Source organism: Macrobrachium rosenbergii, chromosome 56, assembly GCF_040412425.1.
Source record: "Macrobrachium rosenbergii isolate ZJJX-2024 chromosome 56, ASM4041242v1, whole genome shotgun sequence".
Lineage (NCBI taxonomy): Eukaryota > Metazoa > Arthropoda > Malacostraca > Decapoda > Palaemonidae > Macrobrachium > Macrobrachium rosenbergii.
This window is the reverse complement of record NC_089796.1, coordinates 11,727,223-11,741,010: the sequence shown is the minus strand read 5'-3', so window position 1 is coordinate 11,741,010 and position 13,788 is coordinate 11,727,223. Positions and strand designations below refer to the sequence as shown.

Here is a 13,788-nt window from a genome sequence, read left to right as displayed (position 1 = left end):
ATTGTCACTTACAAAGAAAACGGGTAATTTTAATTTTTAAGGTGCGTGACATTTAAATTGTGATTTGTGGCTGGAGTATGCTGAAAAGGTCTTGCAAATAAGGAAGCTGCAGAGAAGCGTGTTCAGAAGCTGGAAAATTAACCGAGATTGATATGATCTGAGCTTGTGATAAGAGGAAAGATGTAAACTTGGACCAGATGGAGAGCATATCGAAGAAAACTCACGTCGTGTCCCATCCCATGGAGGGAAAACTTGATGTAAAATAATATTAATAAAAATTAGACACGTGTTTTAGAGGCGAATGATATGAAAACCTGATCAAATTGATCAACCCAAGTGTCTTTGGGATTCTGAAGCCTGTCATGTACAATAATAATGTGAAAGTAGAGCGTGCAGTCACACAATTCTTGAGAGCTATGTACAGGTAATATTTAAGGCAAATAGATTAAAGAAACTTTACAACCGTGGAAAGTGAGGACTTTGGCTATTTATTAAAAGGAAATCTTCAGACTCTGTCCTTGTGATTTTCTTATATGCAGGGCCTGCCCTAATGAGAACAATTTTCGTGGGATACAACACAGCGTGCATTTGTATATATAATTTTTGTGTGCAACAGCAACAGTCTTTGTGTGAGAATGCCACGATTATGCTGACCACCTCGTATAAATTTGCAGAATGGAAGTACCTTCATTTGAGCTATTGCTTTGAATGTCCCACTGTTGGGGATTTACCATCTCGACCCTCTCATTGCAATGATTTTTACCATATGGGTAAACTAGTACAGTGCTTTGTCACAGGGTTCATAAATCAGGAACTGCTTGAAGAGTATGCATCACCCAACGAGCCCAATTTTTCAGAGGCTAGAGAAGTCAGATTCATTATATGGTCCTTCTCTGACATGCTAACAGATAGAGTGGTTTATTTGTCAGTTTTCATTTTGAAGGAGAAGGAATATGAGACATAAAAAAAATTTGAGGTTGGTGTAAGGAACCAAGTTTCATGAACCTCCGTCAGAGATACCACCAAGTCTGTAGATAACACCACACAAGATTAGTGGTAAGTGTTTGAAGATAGCTATTTTAATGAACATAAGTAAAATGATCCCAAATGAATGGTCTCCTTTGGGGAGTATTACTGTCAGTGCACCTCACGCGGTGCACTGTAGTCATTTAAGGTTCTTTGCAGCGTCCCTTCGGCCCCTAACTGCAACCCCTTCCATTCCTTTTATTGTAGCACCATCCATATTCTCTTTCTCTCATCTTACTTTCCATCCTCTCCTAACATTGTTTCAACTTTATTTTCAGCGCTTTGGCCTGACTTTTATATTCCAACTCCATTTCCAAATGAATGGTAGAGCGGAATGCGACTGGAAGGTCAGGGATTAAAATAAGAAAGGGGTAGGGGAAAGAACAGGTGTATACCACTAGAGATAAAATGGCGTCGGATATAACAAAAGAACAGAGAAAACAAGTTGGAGCTTTAAGTGATTTGAACTCTCGCACCCGAGATGCATTTCCAACCACACCAGGGAAAGGTCTTTCACACGTCAGCGTAGATGGCTTCGTAAATCATTTTATCATAAGAGGGATATATGAATGTTAACGTGAAGGGCAAGGTAACTGCAACTTGGGTGTGATTTTAAACCACTTACGGGCTTGGGTGAAACTTATTCACTCATTTAATTGCCAGGTAGATTAACGCACACACACACACACATACATGTGTGTGTGTGTGTGTGTGTAATTGTAATAGCCACAATGCCCTCTTAACTTCTCGAAGGGCATTGTGGCTATTACAATTACATGCTGTATGTATCTGTAAAAAGTGCCCAGTAGATTCTACACACACACACACACACACACACACACATATATATATATATATATATATATATATATATATATATATATATATATATATATATATATATTAGTGTATGAATCTTTGTCACTTATACATGTATGCCTTTTTATGTTCACAGATATTAAATATGAAGACAAAACATTGTGAACCGGACATTACACGATATTTGTGGCCTACTAGTAGTATTTAGAATTTATATTATATATATACATATACATGTGTATATATATATATATATATATATATATGTGTGTGTGTGTGTGTGTGTGTGTGTGTGCGCGTGTGTGTGTGTGTGCGCGCGCGCGCGCGCGTCTATCACGGGTGCTTGGTTGATTCAGGGACGTAAAAAACATTTGACATGAGGCTGACAACATTTCCCCAAACTTGATCTGTGCTTACGTTCTAAAATTCCACTTCTTTTAATGCCTCGGAAGACTATATGGGCAAGCCACGAATAGACTGCAATTTTTTTTGCGTTGCTTGGATCGTCTGCGTTTTCCTTGAATGTAGCCTCCGGCAAAATACAAGGATGTCGGAACCTGGCAACAGGTTTGCTCGGAACCAGGTCCAGAGAAATTCGACTGGTTTTTAACAATAACAAGGAAGTACGCAGCTAGTGCTGGTGTATTATGTAACTGTTTTTATATAAAGTTAATTTTCGTGTGCAACGAACTGCCTTTATTTTATTTGATAAACAGCCGATATGTGTAGTTTTTTTGTTTTGTTTATTTACTGGTAATTAAGACTCCAGTTTTTTTTATTAATCAGCTTGTTTAATTCGGCTGAAGTGTTTTGAAGCTATGGTAAATACAAAGATAGTAGATATATGCTAATAGTGAAATAACGACAGTTGCTAATTCTGTGTTTGCACTGTTCTTCAAGTGATGGGAACTAGCTATTGACTCAGAAACATGGACACAACAGCTTATGCACAAACATAGACCAATGCATTTCTATGATTACAATATCCTTTATTTTGGGTGTGGTTGCTAGAGTACCTGTAGACTGCATCATGTATCGGCGATGTTGTTATTCAGTAGATACAGTGTCTGGCACATATTTTTTTCACGTTTTTCAAGTTTTTATTACTGCTGCCGTTCGAATAAGCCGTTTGGTCCTATATTTATTTACGTATATTGAATATCATGTAGACAGTAGGATGTTTCCTAGTTACTGTGGAACTTTTTTTTTTATCAGTATATTCGTAACCCCTGAGTGTTTGTGGACCATTTTAGGTAATTTACGTTGATTTTGGAATTGCATTGGACAAAGCTAAAGGAATAGCGAGAGAAAGGTATGGGAGGAGTCAGCTCTGATAGGTCAAGTTGCCAATGTTTATTTTTTATTATCCAGATGCTCACAAATGCACGTTTTTTATGAAACAGTCAAATTGCCAATAAATGGTTCTTCTGAATAGGATTACGCATTTACTGGTGTAGCAAATTTTTCTTCACTTCTAATTCACATGCGTTTTTTAATCCTTTAAGTGAAGCAGTTCTATAATCATTTGATATATATGATAAATTTTATCTGTAAATTAAATGGTTCCTCAATCAGTAAGTTAGTGAACGGTCACCGCGCTTGTGGGTGAAATAGGTTATGAGATCGAGAGCATGACAATTCTTTGGTTCGGCCTCAGTTTGTTCTTGATCATTTTCATAAACGTCTGTAGATCGAGTAGACTCAGCGCAAGCAATAAAATCTTTGTTTTAGAAACCTCACTTGAATCTCTGTTGGTCGTTGATTCCGACTGATTGCAGAGTCTGCTTCTACGCTCCTTTTCGCTTGGAACATCCAAAATGGTAACGGATTAATTTAGAATTTAATTCCATCTCATAGGTTCTAGTACAAGACTTGTTTGACCATTATCGTGCAGATAAGTTAACATGGCAGTCGCACAGATGAAGTAAATGGAAAGTTTAACTTTGAATTTTCGTAAACAGGTTAGCTGTCGACTTTTGAATATTGGCAATGATTGTGTGTTCCGTGATGTCTTCCACCCAAGTCCATCACCGCACAGCCCGACAGACATCATCGGAGATATGCGACAACTGGTGTGGCGAACCGCCTAATCTCCAGTGCTGTGATCCGAAGAATCGTAAGTATAATTCGACCGTAGATTCTGACATCTAAATTATCGTTGTTTTTCAAAAGGCAGTAAAAATGGTGATACAGTCTTTGCGAGTTGTAAATCAATTATAGATTCGTGGCTTCCAGATTTGCATTGTGATGTAGAAAGAAAAAAAAAGTTTTAACGAATCATGAACAATAGGTTAAGATTACCTCATTTCTCACCACTGACTTCATGTACATTCATTTTCTTGAATCATATCTTGGCTGCTGTGTTTAAGTATATATCGATTTTGATGGTTTGTTGTATTTACTTTACTTGTACTATGCTATCCATTGCCGATTTACATTTGTTTTTTAAAGAAGTTGGCGTTGCTAGTTTTTAATTTTCTTTGAGAACATACGCAGGATGCAGTAGGTTGTCTATACTTACTGGCGTAGATTTATGTATGTAAATATATACATATTACTCTTCCATTTTTGGAAGCTCTTTTAGCAGATTAATGGCATTTTGGATCGCCGTTTATGAATAAGTACTTATGTTGGCTAATAACAGTAAAATTAACTTAAGGATTAAAACAAATCGATTTTTCTGTACTGTTAGGTCGTAAGAGATTCCGAACTCCGTAGTCAGTGGGTTTGCTTCTATAGCGTTACTTGCTTTACGTAATATACAAAGGCTAATGAATTAAAATAGTACTTTTTACTTTCAGTTTGTGACCGTTGGTGTGGTATCCCCCCCAATCTCCATTGCTGTGACGCCACGTAAGTGATCACTCAAGATCTTTGTATGTACATGTACAGACACCACCCTACATTCAGCTTACAAACATTCAGAGATACAAACAAACGGGATTGCAAATTAAAATTGTGTTCAGAGTGCTCTCCTTTGCCACAAGTAAGTTCAGATAAAAATTGTGCTCAGAGTGCTTCCCTTTGCCACAAGTAAGTTCAGATTTTGTTCTGCGCGCCTATTGTATAAAATACAGCCCTGTCTGTACATAAATTGTGTTTAAGGATGAAAAAACGTACAGTACTGTATTGACTTCATATCATACTGTACTTAAATAGACGTGAAGAATACAGTGACCAGCTTACAATTCAATAAACGTACATCCGTCCGGAACGTAACTCTTTCATAAGTAGGGTGGTGTCTGAATACACACTCGCTCACTTGCATACTATTCAGCTTCTTCTCTAGTTCTTCCACTCCTTCCTCATAACACTTCTGGATTATACGCACCTTTCGCCAACCTATCGTTAATTATTCTTTCCACATGACTGAACCGTCTTAAAATACACTTATCTGTCCCTTCACCCATGCTAACCCTTTTACCCTTGTACGTATCTCAACATTTCTCAGCGTTTCAATATATATATATATATATATATATATATATATATATATATATATATATATATACAGTATATGTATGTGTGTGTACATACATATATATGTGTGTATATATATATATATATATATATATATATATATATATATATATATATATATATATATATATATATACAGTATATGTGTGTGTACATACATATATATGTGTATATATATATGTATATATATATATATATTGTGTGTGTATGTATGTAATAAATGTGTATATATATATATATATATATATATATATATATATATATATATATATACAGTATATATATATATACATACATATATGTGTGTACATACATATATATGTGTATGTATATATATATATATATATATATATATATATTGTGTGTGTATGTAATAAATGTATAGTGCTATATATATATATATTATAACATAACAAACATCTCACCGCGTCTCAACTCGCCCTACCCGCGCAACAACTTCTGGGAAGAAGGGGCGTTGGTCGGGTATGATACATGAAACATACGCTACCGGGTCTAAGCGATATCAGGCAGGGCAGCCGATCGAGACTACAGGTCTACCCCAAAGCCAAATCAAAAGTCCTTCAAAAGAAGGCATCGTGCTTACCCAATACAAAAATGGGAAAAAAGCACCTTAAAAGAAGAAGAAGATATATATATTTTTATATATATTGTGTGTGTGTTTGTGTATGTATGTAATAAATGTATAGTGCCTGTAAGAAGCTACTTCACTTAACAGTAGCTAATCAGTGTTTTGCCTTTTCAGCATAGGGAAGTAACCCATTGACAGCCATACGCCCGTAGCAGGCTGAAGCATTTTTGACCTCCTTCAGTAAGTATACAAGATTTTAAAAATATCTGCGATGATCCACTACTGCTTGTAGACACCAAAGCTCATTAATTTTGAAAAATATATGATGTGGTTATCACATTTTCCAGTAATTTGGTATATATTTATTAAGTTGTAAAAGCATTCCACTTCAGCTAAAGCTTGTGTATTTTGTAAAGTAGGAACAGTAGCCTTCAGTTATTCCCCCAACAAGCATTTCAATTGAATTTCAAGTCAAACAACAAGGAAAACCAAGATACACCACCTATTACAGTAACTCTCTTATTTTCACAAGACTAATCGACAAAAATATGGAACATTTTTGTCTTCAGATATTTTATAAGTGGATATTTTTGGCATGATGGATGGGTCTTGGAAAAGAAGTAATGTTTCTAATTCTTCAGAGGTATAACTCGGATAGTCATTGTTTAGAACGGTCCATTTTTTTGCGGGAACAACTGCCTCAGTCATAAGGCTTATGATCGAGGATTTTAACCTCAGTTGAAGACAAGTCTTCATGTGTGGGTTTGTAAGACAATACATTTCCAAAAAACAGAGTGAAAAATGTTGATAAATTGATCAATACATTCTTTATTTCTTCATAAAACCAATAAATGTTGACATGAAGCAGTGAACAGAAGTTTTTGTCAGAAAAGTAGTTATATGAATCAAAATGCACTCATTATAAAACTGCGTTTAAGTGTGATGTGATGAATTCAGAAACTGACAAACGTTATTGTCATTTATTTGTTCACTTCTGACTTAGTTGAAGTACATTGCATTGATCTTGATGTGTTAAACTATTTTCAAAGGATTTTGACCAAGAATAATTTCTAACTAATTTTCATAAAATTCATTGTTTATGAGAACATAGGCCCTCAGTATGAAAGTATATACTGTAATTAGTCACAATGAATGTCTGTATCTCAGATGGCATCATTTACTAAAACAAGGTTAGTATTTAGAACTATTTAGAGACAAAAATGTCTTCAATTTCCTTCAAGATTTCATTTAGGTACTGGATGCTTTCCTACATGGGACCAAACTCAATGTAAATGTAATCCGCAAGAATGTGAAACTTGGTGATTTCAGCACGTGATGTCAACGACGTTTCCTCTGGCTGCCAAACACTACGTGAGTTATACGCGTATACAATAAAGGACACAAGGATAGCAAATCTGCTGATATGGCTTCACCGTCTGCTCGGGAAATTTGAGCAATAAGCGAAACGTCGTCACCAGAAGATCAGTTGTATTAAATATAAGATAATTTTACCATGAGAAGGAAAAAAAAAAAGAACTTGCTGTTACATAAGGTAGTGTCATTAACCTGTCTGATTCATACCTTCTAAGTGGCATTTCTTTAATAATAAGATGCATTTACTACAAGCTGATAAACTCCATTAAGAAAATCAAAGGAGAATGTGGAAGACATGCTTGGAAGTAAGAGCTACAGAAATTTCTTTACCATCACAAAGATTCTGTTGCAAAAGAGGTTTGTATACCAGTCAAGATGTATCGGGTAGATGTAAGAGCAATTGCAGATAATCTTATTCATTACCAGAAGAAATCCATGACACGATTTAACGATGGAGTCATCTGATAGAGCTTTCTGGAATTAAAAATTATATATATGAATTCTTATAAAAGGAAAGACATTTGAATGATAACTGTCAAGTTACTGGATTCCAAGCAATATCAAGTTTAAGAGGTTATTGTAGCTCATCTCCGAACAAGGACATGCTTGATTGCCATTTTACAAAAAGGCTCTTTCAATTGCTCGGCCAATTCCATCAAAACTGGACAAACTTTCAAGTCAAGATTCGAATTTGATTTAAAGCACGTGTATTTCCACGGTACCAGTGACATCCCTATTTATTTATTCTTTCGAGTAATTCTTACCTCTCTTGTAGACTTTGAACAACTGCTGGCTGAAGAACAAAAATCTTCAGCCATCAGTTCAAATTCTTGATTGAGTAGTGAACCATTAGTGTTATTATGGGTGATTGTAATAGAATAAGACATTTATTGTCTTTATAAATGGAAAAATAAATTATTTCTAATTTTTCTGTTATCACATGTATTTTTTTATTCTAATACACGGTTCATAGTAATATAAGAAAAAAGAAATGTTTGATTCCATTTTTACCCAAGAGGGAACCTATTCTCTTATATTCATGTTTTAGTGCAAATAAAAATGTGATAAAAGGAGGGAATACATTCAGATAAAAGAAGTTATCAAGTTACCTTCATGTATATATATGATTTTTCTAGTGATGTGTGTAGTGAGGTAAAAGGCCTACCCATGGGGCGTTTTACCCTCAAAAGTCTATTTTCATAAAGGTATGATAAGTTGATGTGGTACACATCGAAGATTGGCCGTAATATCAGCTTTTGATGAAACTCTTTGTCAAAATCCTGCTGCAGAAACTATGGCTCCCAGAATGCATCCTTCCTTAAGGGGACCTTTTCACCCCACCTTTACTCTATATACAGGCAGTCCCCACTTTATGGTGGGTGTTCCATTCACAGTGGCGCACCATGACCCAAAAACGCTGGAAACTGGAACATCATAATGATATGGGAATAAATGGTGCTTAGGCCACTGTAAGTACTGTAAAACTGTATTACGGCTCCGTAAAACCGTTTACAGCACCGTAAAACAGCTTACAGTGCCAAAAAATCAGGTCAATGGCACCGTGATCCAAGCACCGTAAAAATCTGAATGCCGTAACCCAGGGACTGCCTGTATAAAGTTCTTGTTGTACTAAAATAGAGCAATTAGTCTAGTGATTTGATGGACTCTGAAGTGGAGCTTTAGATTTGTCGTGGGTGAAATAGTAATTGTATTTACTGTATTGTGTATGCGAAGGATACAGAAAAGAAAAAGTGTTTATGGGCATTGATAATGGTCAATTTCAATGTACTGTATGTGTATGTCGTCTGGAGTGAGGTTAGGTTAGGTTGTGGTTAGTTAGGATTGATCCAGAAAATTATTGTCTACAGGACTGAAGAGGTAGCTTGTGTAATTTGTAGATTGTGTATAAGTGAAACACTTTGTAAACAAAATTAGGTTAAATGAAGATTGTGTGATTTGCTCCCCCCTAAAAATTGCTTAACTGTACCACTGCTCTCTCACTGTACATTCAGCACTGGTTCCTAAGAGAATAGAAACTACAACAGATTATTGCCCAACTTGGGGCCAGTGTATTGAGAGGAGTGGGGCTCAGCAGTTTTAAGAGGGAGGATGGTAGTATTAGTCCCCGGTTATCAGCTGGGTTTCTTTTCTGATATTGATGATAACCGAAAATTGGCGATTTTCGGTTATTGGCACGGTTCTCTTAGGTATATATCGGCGCCAATAAATATCGGCCCGATATTATTTTGGCGAAAATGCCGATAACCGAGCCCATAAGACCGATAACCACCGATAACCGGGGACTGCCTAAAACTTTTGGTAAAGTATATTGTGAAGGGAGTAGTGAAAGCAGTGTACATAAAAAGGAAATTTTTTGGAATTTGTTGTAAGGTGAGGTAAGGTCAAGAAAGGGATTGCAGAAAGAGGTGGAGCAGCTAAGGTAGCCCTTAAGGAAGGCAGAAGCAGAAAATGAACAGTTAAGGCAGGCAAATGAAAACTTTTAGAAAATAATGTAGGAAATAAAGGGAACAGGCGAAGGCATCAGAGAGGAAGATGGAGAAGATAGAAAGGTGGAATTAGTAAGAGTGGGGAAGTGCAAGCAGCAGCAGGAATAGGACAGAATCGACTGCAGACCTGAAGGAGGATGAAGATAGGGGAACGATTGTAGGAAGGGATGAGGACGTTAAAGTAGGAAAGAGAATGATAGGAAAAGAGTAAAGCAAAGCAAGACCAAGAAAAGGACAGAGATAGTATATAAATTAAATGAGAGTAGGGACTCACTGTATACCTTGTCAAGAGAGGACGGCTGTAAATCAGAAGTGAGCGAAGAAACGGATAGAGAGATAGAAAGTTTGAGTGATGATGGAGTAAAAGAGGTACACAGAAGGATAGTGCTCAGGGAAGTACCTAAGACTAGGAGATAATTCATTTCAAGTCAGGGGGACATCAGTGATTTTTTTCAAGGGATATGAAATAATACTGCTTGGAGAAATGTGGAGATAGTAAGCATCATTGGGTGCAAAGAATGTGTGAGTTTCTAGAAGGTTAAGGTGTGAAAGAGAGGATGACTGATCAGGTGAGAAGAGTGAAAGAGGGATTAAGGTATGAGAGGAAGAATGAGTTTGAGGATGTACAGATGGGGAAAGAATGAGAATGTGTCATAGTATGCTCATCGGCTTGAGACATTAGCTAGGAAAAAGTATGAAGACATAAACAATTAAATGTTGATGAAGTTTCTGGCTACCATTCTTGATCATGTAGCAGAGTTTTTTAATGCTAAGCAGAAGGAAAAGATGAGACGGAAGAATGAGCGACTGAAGTGGAATGAGATGCAGGAGTTAGTGGAGTTTTTTGAATTTCAAGAGGTGGAAGACAGGTGGAATGAAAGGTGAGCGTATGTGTAGAGAGCTCATGGATTTCTGAGTAAGACTGAACATGCGTCGTACTGAGATGTAGTGGTAGGCTGTTCTTTGAACACTGAATGAATTTGAAAGAGGGTTGAGTAAGAATGGATTGAGTATAAGTGGTGGAATTCAAGGGGTATAAACCAAAGCAGTAGTAAGATTAGGCAGGACAGAAGTAGGACTGTGAGGTATGGCCGAAGTATGAGCAGAGATAGGAATAGTAAGAACAGTAGAATGAATGTGGCCAGTGGTATGAGAAGGAAGGTACAGGAAATAATGCAATAGGTGTGGAAGAGAAGGGCATATGAAGAAAGAATATAGGTGGGTATTAGGAGCCTGTTTTGCATGCGGTAAAGTAGGACATCATGTGAGGGAATGGACAGAGGTGGAGCCAGTCAGATGTTACAAGTGTAGGAAATTGGGACATGTGGCAAGAGATTGTGAGTTGCAAGGAGGTGTGGGAGTGTGTGGAAATTGTGGTAGGAATGGTCATTTTGCCCTGATGTGTGAGATGGCGAGGGCTAGATGTACCACATGTGAGACTGTAGGCCATGTTGCTGGAGTATGTAGAAAGGTAAGTCAGAGTTAGGGAGAAAGTGGAATGAATGGACCACAGAGCCAGGTAAATGGAATATAAAGAGGGTTTGTTTGGTGAACCCTCAGTGGTTGAGAGTGTGAAAGTGATGAGTGTAGGAGAGGGTTTTGTGTTCGTGCAATGTAAGTTTGTTGAGAAATGCAAAATACAAGTACCATCCGACTTACAACCTGCTCGACATACAGCCACTCATACTTACAACCATACCTCTGGCAGTGGGACTGGGTGGGCTGATGCATAAGAGTACACGCCATAAGATAGTTGACCACTGGTTTACTGTGCAAGGCGCCATCTTGGAAAGCTCCCTCATCACTCAGGCAGTCAGGCAGCATCAGTGTGAGTTACCCTACCCTATCAGCAGCAGCATATGGTATTAACTGTACTTTAGACTGAATTGCAAACCGTTTGCATCTCCTCGATATCCTCAAATTCATCTCACCATCGTCATATCCGTCATCCTCACGAAATGCACTGTACACACTCGCTCATTCTCCATGTGTGAGATCACTCTCCCATCTTTTTACAACACTTCACTCTCTATGTCAGCTGCAGTATCACTCCTAAAAAAGTCCACATCAATCAAAAAACAAAAGGCATTTGTTCATCACTCACAATCACAAATTCATGCTTACAGGGCTGGCGCTAGGTCATTTGGTGCAAATGGATCAGCTCGACTGAAACACTTAGGGCCGGAGTTCAAATCCTCGGCTGGCTGAGATGAAGAGCAGAGGAATTTATTTCTGGTGATAGAAATTCATTTCGCTCGGATTCCACAATAAGTAGGTCCTGCTGTTAAGTAACCAATTGGTTCTTAGCCACGTAAAATAAGTGGGCTAGCTTTGTTAATCAGCTCAGTGGTCTGGTAAAACTAAGGTATACTTAACTTCCCCCCAAAAAAACACAGCATGTCCACATTTATTTATTTTAAGTGCAACACTGTAACACAACAACCTTTAGAAGAAGCGCAAACTATTTTTATAATTATATTAATGGTAATATAATAAGTAACACCTCAAGGTGTAGTGCGAATGTTCTGGAAAAAAGTGCAAAACCCAAAAAGCAATGTAAAACAGTTCAGTCAACAGTAAAAATCAAATATAAAAGTTTCAGAGCAAGGAAATTTTGTACTTTACTGTTCGGCTATAGTATTTAGTAACAAAACTCTTTAAAACAATGAACACAATGTGCAAACAAGGCAATCTTAAACAATAAATAGCACTAACATCTCCAATATTCTTTAAAACTTCACACGTCTGGTCTTCCTAGCAGCTAAGGTATCAACGATTTTATCAAATGAAATTTGTTTAGACACTTCCAGATTAATCCTTAATAATTCCAGTCCATTGAGGCGTTCCTGAGACATTGTAGATCCCAAATAAGTTTTAATCAGCTTGAGTTTGGAGAAGCTTCTCTCAGCAGATGCAACAGTCACTGGAGTGGTGACAGCGATGCTCGATGCTATCCACATATTGGGGTATACTTCCTTTAGATTTTTCTCCTCCAGAAAAATCAAAAGTTCAAAGTGTTATCATCTTGCATTTGGGCCAAGTTGGAAAAGATTGCATTTCCACAATAGTTCTTCCACAACTAAGTCCGACCTATCTCCAAAGGTCAGGGTTCTGGTCAGTTCTCTAGCTTGCTTCCCAAGCTCATCAGGTGGCAGTTCAGGGAAGTCTGTGAGCAAAACTAAATTTATTGGCAATTTCACTCATCATTTCTGTTCTCTTTCTCAGTGATGAAATGCACACATGAACAACTGCATTGAAAAATAAACTTCCATTTTCTTCAGTGCATCATTGAGCTGCTGATCGGGAGCCTCATATGAAAAGTGCCTTTTGGTAGTTCAGAGTCTCTTCTGCTTTAGGGCAGCAACCATATTCATCTCGTCGCACATTTCTTTTGCAGAGGATTGGCCATCAGCAAAGCCAGTATTTCTGTAGCTGGCTAGGGAAACCTCAGCTTTTTTCAGTAGGTCCACAGCTACATCCATGTGCATGCTTACTGACTGCAGAAGTTTATTAACGTTCTGAACTTTTGTTAGAATGTCATACCAGACAACAGTGCAAATGCAGAAGCGGTATGAACCTACCTCTTCAGCTAAAGAAGTGAAAACTCGTCAAGTAGCCTCAGTGTAAAGGGTGTGTTCAAGTTTATTATACATATATTTTTATTTATTTATTTTTTAATGTTTATTTTACTCTGTTTCTTTAACCTGTAATTTGGCGCCCCCTCTGGAATTTGACGCCCTAGGCAGCCGCCTTTGTGGCCTTCCTCTAACTCTCCCAAACTCACAACCAAAACCACCTCTTACCAACCACAACGTTTTCTTTTCTGTATCCTACGCTTGCACGACAATAAAAACAATTACTATTTCACCTAAGACAGATCCAGAGCTCCACTTGAGAGTTAAGCAGATCACTCTGCTATTTGCTCAATTTGAGTTTTAGCACAACAAAAACTTTATATATAGGGTAAAGGTGGGATAATAAGCCAACCCTTAA

The 13,788-nt window shown here is 37.3% G+C and overlaps 1 long non-coding RNA gene across 1 annotated transcript; it reads left to right on the top strand.

Annotated features, from left to right (window-relative positions):
- Nucleotides 1-3,582: 3,582 nt before the first annotated feature.
- Nucleotides 3,583-7,465, top strand: LOC136836394 (uncharacterized). The gene is made up of 5 exons (XR_010852387.1): nt 3,583-3,665; nt 3,807-3,961; nt 4,647-4,698; nt 6,089-6,154; nt 7,244-7,465. It is a non-coding gene; the product is annotated as an uncharacterized lncRNA (long non-coding RNA).
- The last annotated feature ends 6,323 nt before the right edge of the window (nt 7,466-13,788 follow it).